Source organism: Lynx canadensis, chromosome C1 (genome assembly GCF_007474595.2).
Source record: "Lynx canadensis isolate LIC74 chromosome C1, mLynCan4.pri.v2, whole genome shotgun sequence".
Taxonomy (NCBI): domain Eukaryota; kingdom Metazoa; phylum Chordata; class Mammalia; order Carnivora; family Felidae; genus Lynx; species Lynx canadensis.
Window position 1 is genome coordinate 202,484,051 of NC_044310.1, and position 22,182 is coordinate 202,506,232.

The 22,182-nt window shown below is 43.0% G+C and overlaps 1 protein-coding gene across 1 annotated transcript in view; it reads left to right on the forward strand.

The window, feature by feature from the left end:
- The window catches only part of LOC115520578 (sterol 26-hydroxylase, mitochondrial), a 33,493-nt gene that overhangs the window by 4,648 nt on the left and 6,663 nt on the right, over positions 1–22,182 (forward strand). The gene's annotated exons all lie outside the window — the stretch shown is intronic.

A 22,182-nucleotide genomic window follows, 5' to 3' on the forward strand; every position in this document is an offset into this window, starting at 1 on the left:
CTCTCTCCCATTCTCTCTGCCCCTCCCCCACCCTCAAAAATAAATTTTAAAAACATAAAAAAGGGATCTACTCTCTTAGGAACTTTTAAATATACAATAGTGTACTAATAATTATAGCCACCATGCTGAACATGACATCCCCGGGACTCACTTATTTTCTGTCTGCACTTTTTTGCCTTTTGACCCCCTTCACCCATTTTCCCTACTCCCACCCGCCTCCTCTGGCAACCACCGATCTGTTCTCTATATCTATGAGTTCGGTTTGGGTTTGTTTTGTTTTTAGATTTCACATGGAAGAGAAGGATCAGTCAAAATTTGTCTCTCTCTGATTTATTTCACTTAACATAATGCCCTCAGGGTCAATCCATGTTGTCCTAAGTGGCAAGATTTCCTTCTTTTGTGTGGCTGAATAATGTTCCACTGTATATATACCACAATTTCTTTTTTCTTAGTTAAAAAAATTTTTAATGTTTATTTTTGAGAGAGAGACAGACAGACAGCCTGAGAGAGAGAGGGGCAGAGAGAGAGGGAGACACAAAATCCAAAGCAGGCTCCAGGCTCTGAGCTGTCAGTACAGAGCCCGATGTGGGGCTCGAACCCACGAACCCATGACCTGAGCCGCAGTCCGACACTTAACCCACTGAGCCACCCAGGCGCCCCTATAGTACAATTTATCAATTCATTCATCAGTGGACACTTAGGTTGATTCCAGGTCTTGGCTATTGTAAATAATGCTGCAGCGCACTTGGGGGTGCTTATATCTTTTTGAGTTAGTGTTTTTGTTTTCTTTAAATAAACACCCACAGTAGAATTGCTGGATCATAGGGTAGTTTTGTTTTTGTTTGTTTGTTTGTTCTTTTGTTTTTAAAAAAATTTTTTTTTCAACGTTTATTTATTTTTGGGACAGAGAGAGACAGAGCATGAACGGGGGAAGGGCAGAGAGAGAGGGAGACACAGAATCGGAAACAGGCTCCAGGCTCTGAGCCATCAGCCCAGAGCCTGACGCAGGGCTCGAACTCCCGGACCGTGAGATCGTGACCTGGCTGAAGTCGGCTGAAGTCGGACGCTTAACCGACTGCGCCACCCAGGCGCCCCTGTTCTTTTGTTTTTTAAAAAATATTTTTATTTATTTTTGAGAGAGAGAGAGAGAGAGAGAGAGCAAGCAGGGGAGGGGCAGGGAGAGGAAGACACAGAATCGGAAGCAGGCTCCAGGCTCTGAGCTGTCAGCACAGAGCCCAACGTGGGGCTCGAACTCGTGAACCATGAGATCATGACCTGGGCCAAAGTCAGATGTCCAATCGACTGAGCCACCCAGCTGCCCCAAGAGTAGTTTTATTTGTAATTTTTTGAGGAACCTCCACACTGTTTCCCACAGTGGCTGTACCAGTTTGCATTCCCACTGAGAGTGCACAAAGGTTCCCTTTTCTCCACATCCTCACCAACACTTGTTGTTTCTTATTCTTTTGATGTCCATCTTAACAGGTATGAGGTGATATCTCATTGTGGTTTTGATTTGCATTTCCCTGATGATTTTTGATGTTGGGCATCTTTTTATGTACCTGTTGGCCACTTGTATGTTTTCTGTGGAAAAATATCTATATGGATTTTCTGCCCATTTTTTAGTCAGATTTTCATGGATATTTTCTATTGCCTTTTTAGTTTCTATTTATTTCCACCCTGATCTTTGTTATTTTCTCCTTTCTATTAACTTTGGGGTTAGTTTGTTATTCCTTTCCTAGTTTCTTGAGGTGTAAAGTTAGGTTGCTTATCTGAGATCTTTCTTGTTTCATAATGTAGGCATTTATCACTCCAAACTTCTCTCTTAGAATTAGTTTTGCTGCACTCCATAAATTATGGCTTTTCCCCCTCTTTCCCCCCCCCCCCCCCCCCGCCCTTTCCCTGAAGCCTGCAATCCCGCTCTCCACTGATATCAGCATCAAAGGCCAGATGACCTGGGACCTTCTGAACGTGGCAGGCTTTGTTCTGCCCAATGCAGAAGACATATCGTTTCCAGCTCTGGCAGCTCCGGCACCAGGTCAGCCTCCCTGCTTGGCTGTGGCTTGGCTGGCAGCATGAACAGCCCCATGGCGACTGTGGGAAGGGATGGGGTCTGGGCGCCCCCTCCTGCTTGGTGTGTTTTCAGCTCAGTCTTATGCATGTACCGCTGCTGCGTCAGTGTCCCTAAAGCATGTTTGGTTCCCCTGCTCAGGAATCTCCACAGGACCTGGGGAATCAGCATTGAACTCCTCACAGGGATGTTCAAGGCCCCAGCCTCCTTTTCCCAGGCACCCCTTCTCCCTTTCCGTTTTGATATGCTGTATTTTCCATTTTCATTTGTCTTTAGATATTTTTTTGATTTTCTCTTCTGATCTCTTCTTTGACCCCACGATTATTCAGTAGCATGTTGTTTAATCTCCACATAATTATGAATTTTCCAGGTGTTTCTTTTTTTGTAATTGATTTCTAGTTTCACACCACTGTGGTGAGAAAAGATCCTCCATACGATTTTACTCTTCTTAAATTTGTTAAGACTTGTTTTGTGGCCTATCATGTGATCTAGCCTGGAGAATGTTTCATGTTCACTTGAGAAGAATGTGTATCCTGCTGCATTTGGATGGAATGTTCTGTATATATCTCTTAAGTCCATCCGGTCTATTGTGTCACTTAAGGCCAATATTTCCTTATTGATTTTCTGTCTCGGTGGTCTGTCCACTGATGAAAGTGGGGTATCAGTTTCCACTACTGTTACTGTATTGCTCCCTGTTTCTCCCTTTAGATCTGTTAATATTTGCTTTATATATTTATGTGGCACATGTTTCATGCCATCACCTGTTTATATGGCTTAGAGGCTGGGCTGGTAAGTTCTGAGGGCTGGGCCTGTGTCTTTCCCACCTCTGTGCCCTCCAGTGCCAGATACAGTCCTTGGTACAGGGAAGGTTCTTAGTAATGTTTGATAAAAAAATAAATAAATAAATGTCATGTACCAGCCAAAGGGCTGTGAGTGGTACCAAGCAGTGGTTCCATCAGGTGGTAAACTTTGTGAGACTCTCCTTAGCTCTTTGGTCTGGGTTGTTTGACATAAGATCGAGTGAAAAGACAGTAAGGGCGGTGGGCCGACTGAGTAAGCCTCACCGTTCAGGTCTCAACTTTTCGAGTTCAGAAACTATATTTTATCAGCAAATTGAACATAGGCAGACTATTAGGGACTGACCAACACTGGCCAAACCCACAGAAACAAATTGTGGACTGGAGTGCCCCCGGTTTATTTACTGAAGAAGTCAGCCCTCTCGGGAATCATAATACTCCATCACTTAGAAACCCCCTATTCTAATGATCTGTTGCTGCATAACAAGCTATCCCAAAATATAATGGCTTAAAACAACATTTTGGTACACTCATGATTTTGTGGGTCAGGAATTTGGGCAGTGCACATCAGAAGTGACTTATCTCAGCTTCCCAAGGGAGCAGGGCTTCGGTTTGAATGGCTGGATATGGCTGGGATGGCTCGAGTGGGGCCATGTTTCTGTTCAGAAACTAAATTGGTTTCCATGGCTTCCTCAGTGTTTCCCCATGTCACATCTCCTGGGACTGGAATTTCCAAGATGGCTTCTTCAGTTACATGTTTGGTGCCTGGCCTGGTTTGACCAGATCAGCTAAGCATCTCTCTCTCTTTCCATGTGGCTAGTTTGGGCTTCCTTACACCATGGTGGTCTCTGGATGATCAGACTTCTTATGGGGTCCTGGCTTTCCCCAAAGTGAATGTTCCAAGGGAAAGAAAGTGGAAGTTGCCAGTTTCTTAAGGCCTGGGCCTGAAACCTGGCGCAGCGTCATTTCTACTGTATTCTACCCATCAGAGCGGGTACAGAGCCCACCTAGATTCTAGAGGAGAAGATGTAGACCTCACCTCTTAATGGGAACGATGTCAAAGAATCTGTGGCCGTCTTTAATCCACTGCCCGCTCTTCCTAGGATCCAGGTACCTAGGGAGAAAAAGTAGTACCTACATTAGTGGACTGCTTAGTATGCAGAGACCCCAGAACTAAAGGAGTGGAATTGTACGGAAGGAAATTTCATCTAGGCCTTGGAGAAACCTGGTTGAATGTGCTTCTCTGGTGCCTGTCCATTAGATTAAGTATCTCTCTCTTGAAAGATAAATGCTGCCAAATTCTCGCTGTTTGACTTCCCTCTTCTGGGTTTTGTAACGACCCCTCCCATTCTGTTAACACATTCTTTCTTCAGTTTGGCTAATACCATTGATTAGATGGATTTTCTGTCCCAGTACTCATGTTACCATCCAGCCCTTCGGAGATTGTCCTCTAGTTACCTTTTTTTGGCTTTCAGTCTCATCTGGAAGACATTATGGTAGTCCTTGAGACTATGGCAAAATTGGATGTACTGCCTTTAAGCCTCAGGGTTGGGAACTGAAACCGGGTATTAAGGTCAAAAGTGTGAATCATACCACCTTAGCAACTGCACTGTTAGAATTTTTATCTTACAGATAAAATTCTGTGGTCAAAGAGACTACCGAATATTCAAAGTAGCAGGATTTCTGATTGGGAAAGATTAGAATGACTTACACTTACATGTCCCGTTAAGGGTCTAATTGATTATAGTGTCTTCATCTGGTGGAATTTATGCAACCACCAAAAAGAACAGGGGCAGCTCTATGGGTATTAATGTAATTGCTTGCTAAGAGATGGGAAGAAAGTGAGACCCAAAATGGTATTATATGCCATCATCTGTGGATGAAGGGGGAATGTGAGATATACATGCATATATGTGTTTAGCAGGTGCATGAAATATCTCTGGGAGGACACACAAGGAATCAGCAATAATGATTGCCTCTGTGTGATGGTTTCTTGGAGTCTGAAGATGAGAGTTAGGAGGAAGTCTTATCTTTTATGGCAGGACTGCTCTGGACCTCCACCAGGTTTTCTCTGGCATCACCCTGCCCAGGCACAGTTTGCCAACTTTTGGGTCCTTTTGTTTACTTTTTCACTGTTTTGAATTTTAACAGTGTGCATGTGTGTATTACCTATTAAATTTTTTTTTAAAAACCACGAGAGCCAAAGAATGGAAAGCAGGAGATAAATGCAAGGCTGACCAAGTGCTTCCTGGTCTCGCATGATATTTTGAGGTCTTCCAATGGCCTTTTCTCTTGTACCCTTGTTTGGTTCTGGGTCCTTACTTTCGATTTCCACCTGTCTGCCTACATCTTCTTTCTAGTTCTGCGTCACCTGCTGATCATGCAGTCCTTGTTCTTTGAACGCCCTCATTGTTTCACCTGAGACTCGTCCAGTTTGTGGGCAGAGTGCCCTCAACATACTGCGGTTTTCCTCTGGGTGTGTGAGGGGTGTAAGTGGGGGGTGGGCACTGTTTCTATGTCCCTGACGGCCTCTCTGAGGGTGTCCCAGGCAATGCTTTTTCATGGATCACCCTGTATCCTCAGCCCGTTGTTTCTCTACGAGTGCAAAATCAGAGGGAAATTCTTACTGTCCTATGGTCTGGTACATGTCTTAGTAACTTGTGACAGTTCTGTCTTCTTGCATAAAACCAGACATTTTTATGATGATTGAAGTAAGGGCTACACGCATGCACAACATTTTTTTTGCGGCTTTGTTTGTAAAATCAAAAATTCAGAAACCTGTTAAATACCCATAAGCAGGATAAATAAATTGTGATATAGTCATACAATGGAACAATATACAACAGTCATAATAAATGCACAAGCTCTTAATGTATCAATAAAGAACTCAAAAACAAGGTTGAAGGACACCTGGGTGGCTCAGTCGGTTAAACGTCTGATTCTTAATCTCAGCTCAGGTCTTGGTCTCAGGATCATGAGTTCGAGCCCCGCCTTGGGCTCCGCACTGGGCATGAAGCCTACTTAAAAAATAAACAAAAAACCAAAAGTCCCAAAACAGCAAGGTTGAGTATAGAATGATAGGTACAGTAGAATACTATTTCTGTAAATTAAAAACCACACAAAAATACTATAAGCTATCACTGGACACCTACATATACAATAAAATTATATAAACGTTGACAGAAAGGATACATTTCCGATTCAGGATAGTGGTTGTCCTGGGGAGGGAGGGCAAAGGGAAGGACAAGAAGGGAACTTGGAAATATTTTCCTTTTGGAAAAAGATTTGAAGCAAATATGACAAATATTAACAGTTCTCTTCATTTGAGTGCGTGGGTGCATGTGCATTTATAATGTTATTTTCTTTAACTCTCCACATTAAAATATTCATAATAACAAATAAAGTAATCCTGCTCATCCTAAGTCCAAATAGTGCCCCTGGGCTGGTCTGATCTTGGAGGAGATCATTCAAGGCAAGGTTGAGAGCTAGGAGAACCTGGGAATGCTGTTAATTATTTAGCACCTTCTGTCTCCCGGAAATGTGAATTCCACTTGTGTGAGGGGGTTGGGGCTAAATTCTCCATGACACTTTGACAGCACTGAGACATGACGGTCCCAGCGGGGTTCCTCTTCACCTTTGACCCTGAGTGGGCCTTCTTTCTGACCATCTGCCAGTGTAGGCAAAGGAGTGGCCCGTGCCTAGAGTTACCTCTCTCCCTCTGTTTATCCAACTGATGGCCTGCCAACTTTTAGGGGCAGGTTTAGTGACACTGGCAAAACAGTACGTGAGGTTTGTGAGTTTACTTTTGTCCTTGGCGCTATTTACTTGCTGTTTGAGTGTTTGTTGTGTTTTTTGTTTGTTTGTTTTGTTTTTTGTTTTTAGTTTTTGCCGTGCTGAGAGCCTCCCTAAGGAGTCTACCAGTCACTAAACTAAACAGGCCACTAAGTAGGAAAATAGAACCTTGCAATGCGGTTATCACTTTTTTCCAGGGGAGATTTTAGTGTTTTGTTTTTTTTCTTGTAACAGCTTTTTTGAGATATAATCGCATGCCATAGAATCCACCCTGATGAACAACTAAACGGCTTTTAGTATATTCGCAGACTTGTGTAACCATTACCACATCAATTTTCAAATGTTTCCGTTGCCCTGGAAGGAAACCTCGTGCTATTTAGCACCGCTGGGGCCTCATTCCCTCATCAGCCCCTGGCAACCATTAATCTATCCTCTGCCTCTGTGGATTTGCCTGTTCTGGATACTTCGTATAAATGGGCTCATTGAATACGTGCTCTACTGTGAAAAGCTTCCTCCAGTTAGCATGACGTCTTCACGGTTCATCCATGTTGTAGCACGTGAGCGTCAGTACTTTGTTCCTTTTTATGGCTGACTAATATTCCACGGTGGGGATATGCCACAATGTGTTCCTCCACTCCTCGGTTGAGGGAGGTTTGTGTAGTTTCTGCTTTTCGGCTCAGTGTTGCTTTCGAGTTTTCAAGGTGCCCACAGCTGTCAAAGGTAAGCATAACGGACATGAGTTAGAGTGGTGAAAACAGGTTTTATTCAGTAGTGGCTGTCAGGAGGGGAAGGAGATAAACTCCATTCTGGTGTGGGCAGGGGTGACTATGTCTTTTAAAAGAGGGAGAGAGCGGGGAGCAGGATGGCAGGCCCTTGAGCAGAGTCAGGGAAATGAAAAATTACAAAAGGCAGGAAGGGGGGCAGCTGGTCCATGTGAAACTCATATGGTTAGTTAACTGGTGCTTCTCAGCAGGACTCCTCTGCTTCCTCAGAGACTGGACAGGGGCCTTATCTTTAGGTGTCAGCCAGAACAAACAGGAAGTTCTTTAGAGTGCAAGCAGGGGAGGGACAGAGAGAGAGGGAGACACAGAATCCGAGCAGGCTTCAAGCTCTGGGCTGTCAGTACAGAGCCCGATGCAGGGCTGGAACTCACAAACTGTGAGATCGTGACCTGAGCCAAAAGCAGACGCTTCACTGACTGAGCCACTCAGGCAGCCCTCAGGGCGGCACTTTAAGGGGCCTTTATCCTCGGAATGAAGGTCATCCTATGGAGGCTACTCTGAGCTGTTAGAAACTATGTCCATGAGTTCAAGTCTTTCTAGGCCCCAGCCGAGGCCCAGTTAAGAAGAGGGCTGGGAAGAGCCTGAGCAGAATCTGGTAAGGAGAGAATCTCTATCACAACCTTTTAAACATCTGAAAGCTATGGCACTTTGCAACAACAAAAAACGAGTCTGTTTACCACATATTGAATAGAATTTCAGTTTTCCGTCCCCCACCCCTGAGCCTGTCTGCACACCCCAGGTTACCAGCCTTTGCCTTGAGGTGGGTTAGTACGTTTTAGGCATTATATCTGTGTATTGGTAATTGCCATTATGGCCTGCCTTGGGTTATTCACCTTAACATGTGTGTAGTCACAGGGCACCTCTTTGAGATCAACTACTAATAGAATTGTCTTATTTGACTGAGGAGGAAATGTCAAGCAAGAAAAGGCAAAGCCAAGGCCGGACTGATTTAATCAGCAAAGATACAACAAGCCACTGTTAGATTTAGACATTTTATTGCTAAATAGTGAAAGGAAGAGTAAGGCAAAGGTGCCGGCTCCCCATGAACCTTGTCCCGCACATTCAAAAAGACGACACTGAAACTTTTCCCACCAGATGAGTGCAGCGTGAGTTATGGGGTATCCCGTTGCTGAGGCGTTCCTTCTAGACTGCAGCCAAAGGGTTTTATGTTCTGCAGCTCTTGTCTGAGTGGGGGTGGGCAGAAACCCCACACTTCATCGGAACCTGGGAGGTGATGAGAAACTGTTTCATGACAACCTCCCTAGTGAGAGAAGGAGGTGAGTGGGTGCGGGCCTTATTGCAACTCCTCACAGACGTTCTTCCATGTCCCAGGAAGATGGCAAAGTGTTCTGCCAAAACTCATAAGCTATGGCTCAAGTCTCTGTGTGCATAGATATAGGTACTGGGCTGCTCCACCGTTCAACCCCGACCCTTCACATATCCCAGAATTTGCAGGGATGTAAATACCCCATCAGATAAATATTCCAGTTCTACTGACGGGAGCGCCTACCAAATCTGTCTTTGGCAGTATTGGATGAGAGTCACCACAACCGTGACTCCCTGTAGGTTGATTAGGCCTATTTGGAGTATATACTGCAGCCAGGCGCCCCATCCAAGGGCAACCGGAGTTGCAACCACGCACACGCCACCTCAGCCAACCCCGCGGAAGTGCCGGGCATTACGGTTGCCTATTACCACCCGTGCTGAAGGGTTTGGAGCAGCCTGTGACAAATGAACAAGAGGCCAACAGTAACAGGATGAAGCTAAAGAGACCAGATCAGTGTCCAGAAGGTTAATCTTGTCCTGTTATCTTTATTGGAGGCTGACCATTTCTGAAATCACTGGCCCTTGGGAGGTTTCTAAGAGTTTTTAGATTGAGATTCTATTTGGCCAGCGGTCAAGTTGAGGGCGGTGGTGGTCTGAGTTAACTTGGCCACATGTCAGTTAGATGCCACCTTGTCTGTAGATAGGGGCTGAGAGAGAGAGAGAGAGAGAGAGAGAGAGAGAGATTAATAGTCCCTCCCTGCACCTCCAACTTCCCGGGGATGACCCCTTATCTCCCACAAGCCAGAGGTATTCCTCTCCCCACACCCATGTGTACAATGTGACAACCTCTTAGCAGTCCCTTCACTTTTTTGTCCCAATCCTCCTGTGTGTCCTAACCCTCACATGAGCCCTGCTCTCTCCTGAGGTGCCTCAGTGATTTCTTCCTTGTATACCTCCTACCATTCTAGAACATCTCCCATCCCCACATCGGGGCCATCTTGGGAGCTGAAACCTCATATTCATGGCCATTACCGTCCATATCTATTACTGCCCAAGAGCGGCAAGCAGAAGTGATGGCGAAAGAAGCACCAGGTTAGGATAGCTTACTCCATGACTCTTCTCGCTACTTGCAAAGTAGCTGTTAGTTTTCCAAGGGGGTAGGTGTGGGAAGAAAAATGGGGGAATGAGAAGAGTTAATTATGCGGCTCGGGTCTCTTACAGCCTATCTCGGGCCCCTTCCTGGCTCTCCAATCTCACAATGAAGAATTCTGTTGAAATGGCAGATACCCTCCTGGTGAATTGTCACATAGATATTCCAAATTGACTTTCTTAGGTGTGTCATCCACTGGGAGCTGAGGCTGGGTTATCCAGTTATCTTTTTCAGTTTCTCCTTTAAGAGTCCACTCCATGTTTCAGTGGCACTGGCTTCCTGGGGATGATACGAGGCATGGAAGGTTCAGTGAATGTTCCACGCAGCTGCCACTGCTGGGTCCTTTTTACTTCAAGTGGGAGCCATTGTTTGAATGGATGCCCTTGGGAAACCAAATGTATAGCACTGTCCATCGAAGGGTCTTTGAATAGTGTGCCCCTCGTGCTGTGCAGATGGAGACGGTAGTGTCATACTTTGAAGAGGTGTCTGCTACAATCGATGTCCGATGATACCCTCAAGAGGATGGTAGGGGACCTGTACAGTCTGTTTGGTAGGACAGGCCAGGTCCAGTACCCCTCACTATGAGCCCCCAAATTTCTTTTACCACTGGAATGTCTAGCTGGCGGTATGGGCATATTTGCCACCTTCTTTGGCTTCACATACTGCGGTCACTATGCCTTGTTTGGGGGCTCCTGTGGATGGAGTACCATGCCCTGTGCAGCAGACTGTCTGGATGGCTACGGTCCTTACATTTGTATCACACGTCTCCTCAGCTTGCTGATTTCACCCATGTTGATCCAAGGAAACCTTTGCCACGGGCATCCCTCCGGGTCATGAACAGAGGGTATGGGTCTTGTGTGATCTGCTGCCATGATGATCATTGCCAAAGAGGCTGAAACATGTTCATCCAGGCATTCCACTGCCAGGCATCAGCCCACATGCTCATGAGTCAGCGAAAATGTAACAGGGTGTATTTGGGGAGGTCTTTTCCAGAGCAAGTAGCACAGCTCACAACAGCGAGCGTTCTCCTTTCCGTGCATAGTTTTAGACAATTTTCTTTGGGGGATATATGGCAGCATCACCCCAGGACACCCCATGGCCCCCAACTGAGCTGATCTATCCATGAACCAGGCCCAGGCATTGTCAGTAACTTCAGTGAAGGTAAGCCCCCAAGAAATCTGAGGTGTTGGCATAGACCCTGCATCTGAGTCAACACATCTAGAGGGCGACTAACCACTTAATGGCTGGTGTGCTATTTTCTGGATGTACTGCAGCCACATAATCAGGGATGCTTGTCAGGCAGTACCCACTTGATGTTCTCGTTTCCCACGGGACATCAGGTAGAACAGCACTTTGCCGTGTCCGTCTCAGTGTGCATTAGCGCTCAATATCAAGCCAGTAATTGTCTCTCAGTTGGGATATTCTGGGTGGTGAGGTCAGGCAAGTGCCATGTCCAAAACCCTAAGGAACCATTGCCTAGTGGCCACATAATTTTACCACTGGTCTCAGTCTGTGTAATGTCAGTCACTGACACGTGTAGCTCACATGTCTCATGAGGGCTGACTGGCCGCAGTGGAAGAGCAGTTTGTACTGTTGGATTGTCTATCTATCTACCGATCTATCGATCTATCTATCTTAGTAATCTCTACGCCCAAAGTTGCACCTCTTCCAACTGAACCAGCCAGACACCCCTGGATTGTTTCCTTAAGCATGTTTGTCTGTACTAGTTCTTTGATCAAGACAGTGATCTTCCTTTCCACCCCTTCCCTTTCCTTGGAATCCCATACTACTTTACTGATACCGCATGACTGAACCCAGAGAACAAGGTGGACTCCTGGTGGTCCACTCAACCCACTACCACTGCTCTAATCATGGCGTTTCCCCACCGAAAACATCCCTTACAGTTTAGAGAAATATTACATGTATTTAACACATTTATTCCCACAATACATTCAGTATATCTTTGACGAACTGATGACCAGGGAGTGTTTTATCTGTAGCCACAGCCACCTGTCTAATGGAAACAGTTTTCCTTTCCTTAGTAATACAGACGGGTAAGGAACAACCACGGAATGTTTTTAAACATTTTATGGGACCCTCTCCCTTTTTTTTCGAAAAACCAACACAACTTGGGGCACCTGATGGTTCAGTCGGTTAAGCATCCAACTTTGGCTCCGGTCATGATCTCAAATTCTGTGTCTCCCTCTCTCTCTGCCCCTCCCCTGCTTGTGCACGCTCTCTCTCAAAAATAAATAAACATTTAAAAATAATAAAATAAAATAAAGTAATAAAATAAAATATAAAGTAAAATAAAATAAAATAAAAACCAACACAACTCATCAGGGCTCTCGGGGACCATGGTCAAGGACTCCTGTCCCCTTGTCACTAAATACATCAACCAGGCTTGTTACTGCCTACCAGGATCCTATTGCACACTTTGCTAGTTGGCCTGTGGGGTCTCACAGTCTTTTTCCTAAAAGGATGCCATGACCTTATCAGCTTTGGTGAAGAGAGTTAAAAAACCCCATGTAGTCAATCTGTCAGGAGCAGTGGGGTGACACCCTTGATAGTATGGTTCCTTCTATAGGTGCAACTTTCATATCAGGAATATACTGCTTTTTAGGTGGTAAAAGACAGCAGTTTTTTCTTTGACTGCCAGGGGAATTACACCCTGTCACTCTACCAACGTTGTTTCCAAAACTACTTGGCAAGCTGACTCTGAATCTTACTCATCACTCCTCCTGGGACCTTCAACTTGCCAACCAACAAGACATGGTTATACAATGAAAAGTTTGGACCTCAGAGGAATTTTCCTAACAGTCTAGGAACGCTGTCAGTGAAACATTTTGAAACCCATCATACATTTTGTATGTAGGAGGAGTTGGCTCATGAGTCTCTCACTCAGAATCACAAAATCACTTTCCCTTTTGTTTTGTCTTTGCTGTCCCACACTTTACAGAAACACAGACCAAAGGGTTTAACACAGGCACTTCAGGAGGTGGGTAGTGGCTGGAAGGTCAGGGATTCCAGGGGGCGGGGGACAAGGGGCGGCATGGGGGTGGGGGGCACCTCCACTGGAAAGACAGCTTTGCATTTACTTTCAATTTTCAGTGGCCATTTACTGACAGAGTGGATATAGGACTGTGGGAAGACCGCTGCTCCTCGGCCCTGCCTGCCTTACCTCTCCTACCCTGCTTGGTCCATGCCATCCGCTGGTGGGAGGACCCTTCTCTGCCCCCGAACACACACTTAGGTCAGAGCACGTGCTACTAGATCATGGGTTCTACTTTATCTCTGAACCTGACCATGTGGTCCCATTTCTCTAAAAGGCCATTATAACTTTACCAGCACCATATTGGGAACCAAAAGTATCGAGTTCACATGTTAGACAAGGCAAAGCCAAGACATAACAGATTTTTCTGGAAAAGATACAGCAGGCCACATTTAGATTTAGACAGTTTATTACTTACATAGAGAGGGACAGGGTGCCTGGGTGGCTCAGTTGGATAAACGTTGGACTTCAGCTCGGGTCATGATCTCATGGCTTGTGAGTTCAAGCCCCGTGTTGGGCTCTGTGCTGACAGCTCAGAGCCTGGAGCCCGCTTTGGATTCTGTGTCTCTGTCTCTCTCTGTCCTCCACCCTCACGCTCCGTCTCTCTCTCTCTAAAATAAACATTAAAAAAAAGAGAGAGAGACAGTGAAAAGAACAATCAGCCAAAGGTGCCAGCTCGCCGAGATCCCTGTCCCACACATGCAAAAGGACAGCCCTGAAACTAAAGGGGCCAGATGATTGCAGTGTGAGTTGTGGGATATGTTGAGGTGCCCCTTCTAGACTTCAGCTAGATGGTTTTATCTTCTGCAGCTCTTTTCTGAAGGGGATAGGGCAGAAAGCACACACCTCATCTAAACCCAGAGGAGAATCTGTTGGTCTCCTGACAGCCTCCTAGGGGACACAGGGAGTCAAGTGCTGGGTAGCTTTGTGGTGGCTCCTTGTAGGATTTCTGTCCTCTCGTGTCCTGGGGTGGGTGGTGTCACAGGGCATTGAACTCTGAAGACTCAGGGAAGGCTGGGTTCAAGCCTCCGTGTATATGAGTACAGGCGGAGTCTCACAGTCGGGAGGGTGCCATGGTGGAGCTATCCCCCAACAAAGTGACAAAGCCCATTAGTGTTGGGGCTGGAACTAGAACAAAATCTCCTGCCAAGCAGTCCCTGACCCTTCAACTGATACTGCCAGCTGTGGATGAGATAAAAACACATGACAATGAACAGGCACTTTCTTCCTGCAAAAATTTCTCTTGTTTTTTGGAAAAAATCACATAAATATGAGTTATGTGCTAATAGTTTTTGACTACGTACCACCTGTAAGAGAAAATGTCATTTCAGTGTGGCTGAAGTAATTTGCAGAATATTAAACATTATTCTGCATATATAAATATGTGTTTGTTGTAGAGAAATCAGAAAAGTATACAGACACAAAAAGAAGAAAATCCAAATCTCCCATAATTCCCAAACCCTGCACATGTCACAGTGCCTTGTACACATAGGTGCTTCATAAACATTTGTGAAACAAGTACATAAATACACACATAATCTTAGTGGTAAGTAAGCATTATCCCTGTTTGCTAATCCTTGGTGAATAGGTTTCTACATTTTCCTCCATGTGTCATCAGTATATGTATGTATGTATATATACGTATATATATGCATATATATGTGTGTATATATATATTTTTTAATGACACTATACCATATACTCTTTTGTAGATGCCCTTTATTAAAAATAAATGTGCATACCTTTTGGGGTCCCTGGGTGGCTCAGTCAGTTAAGTGTCCGACTCTTGATTTTGGCTCAGGTCATGATCTCACAGTTCATGAGAACCAACTTCTCTCTCTCTCTCTCTCTCTCTCTCTCTCTCAAAAATAAAATAAATAAATAAACTTAAAAAAATAAACAAATGGGGGTGCCCGGGTGGCTCAGTCAGTTAAGCGTCTAACTTCTGCTCAGGTCATGATCTCGTGGTTCGTGAGTTCGAGCTCTGCGTCGGGCTCAGTGCTGACAGCTCAGAACCTGGAGCCTGCTTCAGATTCTGTGTCTCCCTCTCCCTCTGCCCCTCCCCTGCTTGAGCTCTGCCTCTCTGTCTCTCTCAAAAATAAATAAACATTAAACAAAAAACCACTCAAGTATTTGAAAACAAATTAATTAATAAATATGCATACCTTTCTATATCAACAAGTACACCTATAGCAGTTTTAAATGGCTGACTAGTGTTCTTTTGTATGGCTTCACCAGAATTTGCTGAACTTTATTGTTATATATTTAGATTTTTTTATGTGTAAAAGCTTTGATATATCTATCACTAAATATCATGCCCATCTTTAGAATAAACCCCTAAAATGGAATTATTGGGTAAAAGATTTTGTTCTGGGCTTTGACATGTATTGCCTGCCAAATTGCCCTCTAAGAAAATTGTAAACACAGTAGTTTTGCATAACAGAGGGCATTCTCAGAGACTGCCCCTGTGTTCTTCCCTGAACAGTTAAACAGACCAACAAATATCCCTCAAAGCTTGATCCCTAGTCCTGGGTTAGGAGTTAACAGTGGAAAGGAAAGGTTGGTCTGGTTCTCTTTCCTCCTTGATCTACAGTTGAGAAAAATTTTGGAACCAAAGAACTGACTCAAGTGGACATTCCTCAGCCTCTTTCCGTTCTTTCTTTTCTGAGGGGCTATTTTTTGTTCACATCAGGTTCTCGCTGAGGCTCTGGAGGTTTTAAATACCAGAAACTTCTAGGCTTTTTTTTTGTTGTTGGGGGGAGGGAATTCACATAATACAATTCATCATTTTAAACTGTACCATTCAGTGGCATTTAGTGTATTTTGAATGTTATGAAATCACTAATTCTAATTTCAAAACTTTTTCAATACCCTAGAAAAACACCCTGTCACCAGTTAATCTCTCCTTTTTGCTCTGTCCTGCTGCCCCTCAGTAATTGTTAATCTGCTTTCTGTCTCTATGGATTTGCCTATCCAGATAAATCATATAAAAAGGACCATACAGTATATGACCTTTTGTGTCTGGCTTCTTTGACTTAGCACATGTTTTTAAGGTTCATCCAAGTTATAGCATGTATCATACTTTGTTCCTTTTTATGGATGAATAATATTCCATTTCATGTGTAGACCACAATTTGCTTATCTGTTCATCACTTGATGACATTTGGGTTGTTTGCACCTTTCAGTTATTATGAATAATGCTGCTATAAATATTGGTGTAAAAGTTTCTGTGTGGCATGTTTTCATTTCTCTTGGGCATACACTTAGTAGTGGAATTGCTGAATCATATGGTAATTCAGTGTTTAATTTTTTGGGGACCTGCCAAATGGTTTTCTGTAGCATCTGTACTATTTTTATAATTCCATCAGCAATGTACAAGGGTTTCAGTTTCTCCACATGCTTACCAACAACTTGTTATTTTCTGTTTTTTGGATTAAAGCCATCCTACTGGTTATGGAATGGTATCTTATTGTGGTGTTGATTTGCATTTCCTTGATGACCAATGATGTTGAACATCTTTTCATGTGCTTATTGGCCACTTGTATTCTCCTTTGGAGAAATGTTAAGTCCTTTGACCATTTTAAAACTGAGCTGCCTTCTTGTTGTTGAGTTCTTTAAGACCTCTTGTATATTCTGGATATTAAACTCTCATCAGATGTATGATTTGCAAATATTTTCTCCCATTCTATAGATTGTCTTTTCACATTCTTGGTAATATCCTATGATGTACAAGATTTTAAATTTTTTATGAAGTCTTATTTATCTATTTTTTCTTTTATTGTTCATGCTTTTAGTGTCAAATTTAAGAATCCATTGCCAAATCCAAGGTCATGAAGATTTGCCTCTATGTTTTGTTCTAAGAGTTTTATGGTTTTAGGTCTTGTATTTAGGTTGCTGATCCATTTTGAGTTAATTTTTGTATATGGAGTGAGGTAGGAGTCCAACATAATTCTTTTGCACTTGGTTATCTAGTCGTTCCAGCATCATTTGTTGATGAGACTGTTCTTTCCCCACATTGAATGGTCTTGGCACTCTTTACAAAAATCAATTCACCATAGATGGTGGACTCTCAATTCTTGTCCATTGGCCTATATATGTATGTATCCTTATGCTACTGCCACAGTGTTTTGATTATTGTAGTTTTGTAGTAAGTTTCAAAATTAGGAAGTATAACTCTTCCAACTTTGTTTTTCTTTTTCAATATTTTTGGCTATTCGGGGTCTTTTGCAGTTCCGTATGAATTTGAGGATTGATTTTTTCCATTTCTGCAGAAAAGGTCATTGGCATTTTGGTGAAGATTGGATTGCATCTGTAGACCACTTTGGGGATTACTGCCATCTTAACAATATTAAGTCTCCATATCCATGAACATGGGCTATCTTTCCATTTATTTAGTTCTTTGGTTTCCTTCAGCAATGTTTTGTAGTTTTCAATGTACAAGTGTTTCACTTCCTTGGCTAAATTTATTTTTGAGTATTCTATTCTTTTGGATGCTTGTATTAGTTTTCTCTGGCTGCTGTAACAAAATATGACAGACTGGCTGTCTTAAACAATATAAATTTATTGTCTTTAACTTCTGGAGGCTGGAAGTCTGAGATCAGGGTGCCAGTAGGTTGATTTCTGGTGACAGCTTTCTTCCTGGCTTGTAGACAGCCAGCTTTTCCCTGTGTCCTTGCATGGCCTTTTCTTGGTGTGTACTTGCAGAGAGAGAGAGAATGCTCTCTGATGTCTCTTCTTATGAGGACACTAATCCTATTGGATCAGGGACTCACTCTTATTTAATCTTAATTACTCATTTAGTCTTACTTACTTCCTTAGAGGCCCCATCTCTAAATACAGCCACACTGGGGGACTAGGGCTTCGTATGAATTTTGGGGAAACACAAACATTCAGTCCAAAACAGATCCAATTCTAAATGGGATTATTTTCTTAATTTCCTTTTGGGATTATTTTTCCAGGCTTTTACAACTAATTCCCACTCCTTTGGAGCCACTGTTACTGGTTTCTTGTGAATCTCCTTCTCCGCCTCGCTTCTGTCTGTCACTGTTTGTCTCTCATATTCTTCGTGTTGTCTGCAACTTTTTTCTCCACCTGATTCATTGACATCTGTTAAATATTGTCTAAAATGTGTGTAGTGGTATGTCAAGGCAACATGGGAGGTAGTTAAGAAGTATGGGGGCGCCTGGGTGGCTCAGTCTGTTAAGCGGCTGACTTCAGCTCAGGTCACGATCTCACGGTCCGTGAGTTCGAGCCCCGCGCCAGGCTCTGTGCTGACAGCTCAGAGCCTGGAGCCTGTTTCAGATTCTGTGTCTCCCTCTCTCTCTAGCCCTCCCCCGTTTATGCTCTGTCTCTCTCTGCTTTTCAAAAATGAATAAATGTTAAAAAAAGAAGAAGACTGCAATTATAAGAAGTATGACATCATTCCTGACCTAGAAGATTTTCAATCTAGTTGAAGAGACAAGACTTAACTAGGGAGCAACTTACAAGCATATGTAATCAAATTCTCAACTGTGTGGCTCATACACTGAGATGTAAACTCTCTAAGGGTAGCTGTTCCTGCTGTGCACACAGCTGTATCCCCAGGCCCTAAATAAGTATAGGAGGAACAGGATATGAGCTCAATAAATAAATGTTGAGTGAATTCATCACTCTCCCCCTTTGGAGTCTCACTTGGTGGAAGCTACCCCTCCCATTCATCCTGGAAGATGATCCCTAGGGGACTCTGTTCTGCAAAGTGGCACTTGGACAGGATCTATCTGAGAACGTTGGGGCTCTCTAACTGGCTCAGGTTACGGCCTAATGGTAGGTTCACAGACATAGCACACTCTTTCAGCAAGTATTATGGTGTCTTTCTAAAATAAGTTCCTACATAAATAGATCCTTGTTCAGTTCCACCGAGTAAACTGAGAAGAGGAATATGAAGGAAGAGGAAAGAAAGCATGGACTATGCAAAGGGGGAAATGCCTCAGAAACTTCCAAGCTGACAGCCAGGAAGAGGTGCCAGAGGCTTTGGATTCCAGAGAAGAAGCTGGTCCCCAAGTAAATTGTTGATCTAGTCTTTTAAAATATGACTTTTTTTTTTTCTGATTCTAAGATCATGGTAGAAAATCTGAAAAAAAAAATCACAGTATAAAGAAGAAAGTAACCTATCTATAAACCATGACTCAGAGATTACCAGTATCTGCATTTTTAAAAAATGTTTGTTTATTTATTTATTTATTTATTTATTTATTTATTTATTTATTTATTTTGAGAGAGAGAGAGAAAGAGCACAGAGGAAGGACAAAGAAAGAGGGAGAGAGAGAAAATCCCAGACAGGCTCCACACTGTCACTGCAGAGCCCGATGTGGGGCTTGAACTCAAAAACTGGGGAGATCATGACCTGAGCCAAAACTAAGAGTTGGATGCTTAACCGACTGAGCCATCCAGGCGCCCCACCTCTATTGGCATTTTTATAAAACTGTAACATGTAATTGTTTTTTTTTTTTTTTTTTTTTTTTTTTTTTTTAAATTTTTTTTTCAACGTTTTTTATTTATTTTGGGACAGAGAGAGACAGAGCATGAACGGGGGAGGGGCAGAGAGAGGGAGACACAGAATCGGAAACAGGCTCCAGGCTCCGAGCCATCAGCCCAGAGCCCGACGCGGGGCTCGAACTCACGGACCGCGAGATCGTGACCTGGCTGAAGTCGGACGCTTAACCGACTGCGCCACCCAGGCGCCCCTGTAACATGTAATTGTATTTGAACTTAACACAAAGAGAAAAAACCCAAACTGTAGATAAGTATTTCTTCAAAATGAGGTATTGTTTCTTAAGAAGAGTCCTCTAAAATTAAAGCATTAAGACTCATATTAAAAGGTTGGGGTTACAAAACAAAACAACAACAAAAAGGTTGGGGTTATTGTGGAGGTTCTCGACCTGGGGTGATTTTGCCTCCCTGGGGACATTTTGGCAATGTCTGGAGATGTTTTTGGTTGTTACAGCTTTGAGGGCAGGGAGATGCTAGTGGGTGAAAGCCAAGGATACTGCTAAACATCCTAAAATGCACAGGACAGTCCACCACAACAAAGAATCATCCAGCCCCAAATGTCAATAGTGCCGTGAGGAACCCCGGTTTATTGCATAGTTACGTTGGTTTTAAATAGTATATATTTTTACTTATTATTTTTTATTAAAAAATTTTAATGTTTGTTTATTTGTTATTTATTTGTTTATTTATTTATTTATTTATTTTTTGAGAGAGAGAGAGAGAGCGCACAGGTGGAGCAGCAGAGAGAGAGGGAGACACAGAATCCGAAGCAGGTGCCAGGCTCTGAGCTGTCAGCACACAGGTCTCGAACCCACAAACTATGAAATCATGACCTGAGCCAAAATCTAACGCTTAACTGACTGCGCCACCCAGGTGCCCCAATAGTATGTATTTTTAAAGGGCCTAAGTTTGTTTGTAGTTCGATGGAGCAAGTGGTTGAGAACCATCTAGGTGGTCTTTGAATTCAGACTCTTCTACTTCCCAGTAAAGTGACCTTGGGCAACCTCTTTGGGCCTAAGTTTCCTCTTTTATGAAATTGTGGTAATGTTACACCCCCCTCATACAGCGGTAGTGAGGACTGAATTTCTAACGTGTTTGGAATAGCGTCTGTTTTATGCTAAGCTCCGTGGAAATATTTACTATTATTATCATTATTATTATGTGATTAATATCTTTTTTAAAGTTTATTTTTGAGAGAGAGAGAGAAAGTGTGTGCACAAGTGGGGGAAGGGCAGAGAAAGAGGGAGAGTGAGAATCCCAAGCAGTCTCCGTGCTGTCAGTGCAGAGCCCCGTCACAGGGCTCGATCTCACGAACCATGAGATCATGACCTGAGCCAAGATCAAGAATTGGATGCTTAACCCACTGAGCCACCCAGGCACCCCTGTCATTAATATCTTAAATAAACCAACTGGAATCACAAATTAAAACTTACGTTTAAGATAATTCTCCTAAAGAATTCAGTAGAGAAAAACAGACATATAAGTACTTTTACAAAATGGAACCTTATAAATCTAAGGAGTATATACATGTATTGAGAGGTTTGATCAGCCTTTCCCGCTTTCTGGAATTACCTGATCAGTGGCAGATGACTCATTGTTTTGCAAGACACTTTCTTTTTTTCCCTTTAGATTAAAAATACTTGAATTCATAGGGTACCTGGGTGGCTCAGTTGGTTGAATGTCCAACTCTTGATTTTGGCTCAGGTCATGATACCAGAGTCATGTGTTTGAGCCCTGAGTCAGGCCCCACACTGTGGAGCCTGCTCAAGATTCTCTCTCTCCCTCTGCCTCTCTCCCCCACTCACGCTTTCTTTCTTTCTCTCTCTAAAATAAAAAAAAAAATCAAAATTTTGAATTCATTCTCATAGTTCAAAGCTCAAAACGATATGACAGGATATACATTGTGCAATGTTGCCTCTCAGTGCTGTCCCTCCACCTGCCCCATCGGTAGTCACTTTAATTAGTTTCTGATGTGACCCAATATTTCTTTATAAAAGCAAGTGCCAATGCTGTATATTCTAATTTAGCCCCCCTTTCTTAGACAGAAGATATCATACTTTTCCATTTAACAATCTACTTTGGTTATGTATATTTCTTTTCCATTTAACAATCTACTTTGGTTATGTATATTTCTGTATTACAATCCAACTTTTCATATTACTACACAAGGAGCTGATTCATCCTTTTTTAAGGTGACATAGTATTCCATTATGTAGACTTCCCATACTTTGTTTATAAATGTATTTGTAATTTCTATAAATGTTAGCAAATTGTCCTCCATGTAGGTTTGTGTAATGTTAGACTCCCACCAGCAATGTACAAATATGCCTATTTCTCTCCAGGAATCCCTGTAGTTTACACACAATCATCTGTTCAAAATCATACCACGCTGGTAGGCATTACTGGGAGGTGAAAGTGGAAACAAAACTAAATAGATGTCAGGGGGGTTGTCAAGGCTGTATTCCTAGGAACTGACAGAATCGGCTGTTAGTTCGGGGTGGATTCTGGGCAACTGGGTAATATATTGAGGGCAATTAGGTCGCATTGGTCCTAGGAGAATCTAGTTTTTAACACCAATAGTAAAACACAGTAAGAAACCACTATGTTTCAAATTCTTTCAGTTTGTGGGTGTTAGCCAGTAAATTTAGTGTCAGTGTGGATTCTTTTTAAGTTTTACCTCCAAAACTCGAAGTATGCTTATTTTCCCCCTCATTTCCAGCACCTATAAAAACATTACACCAATGCCA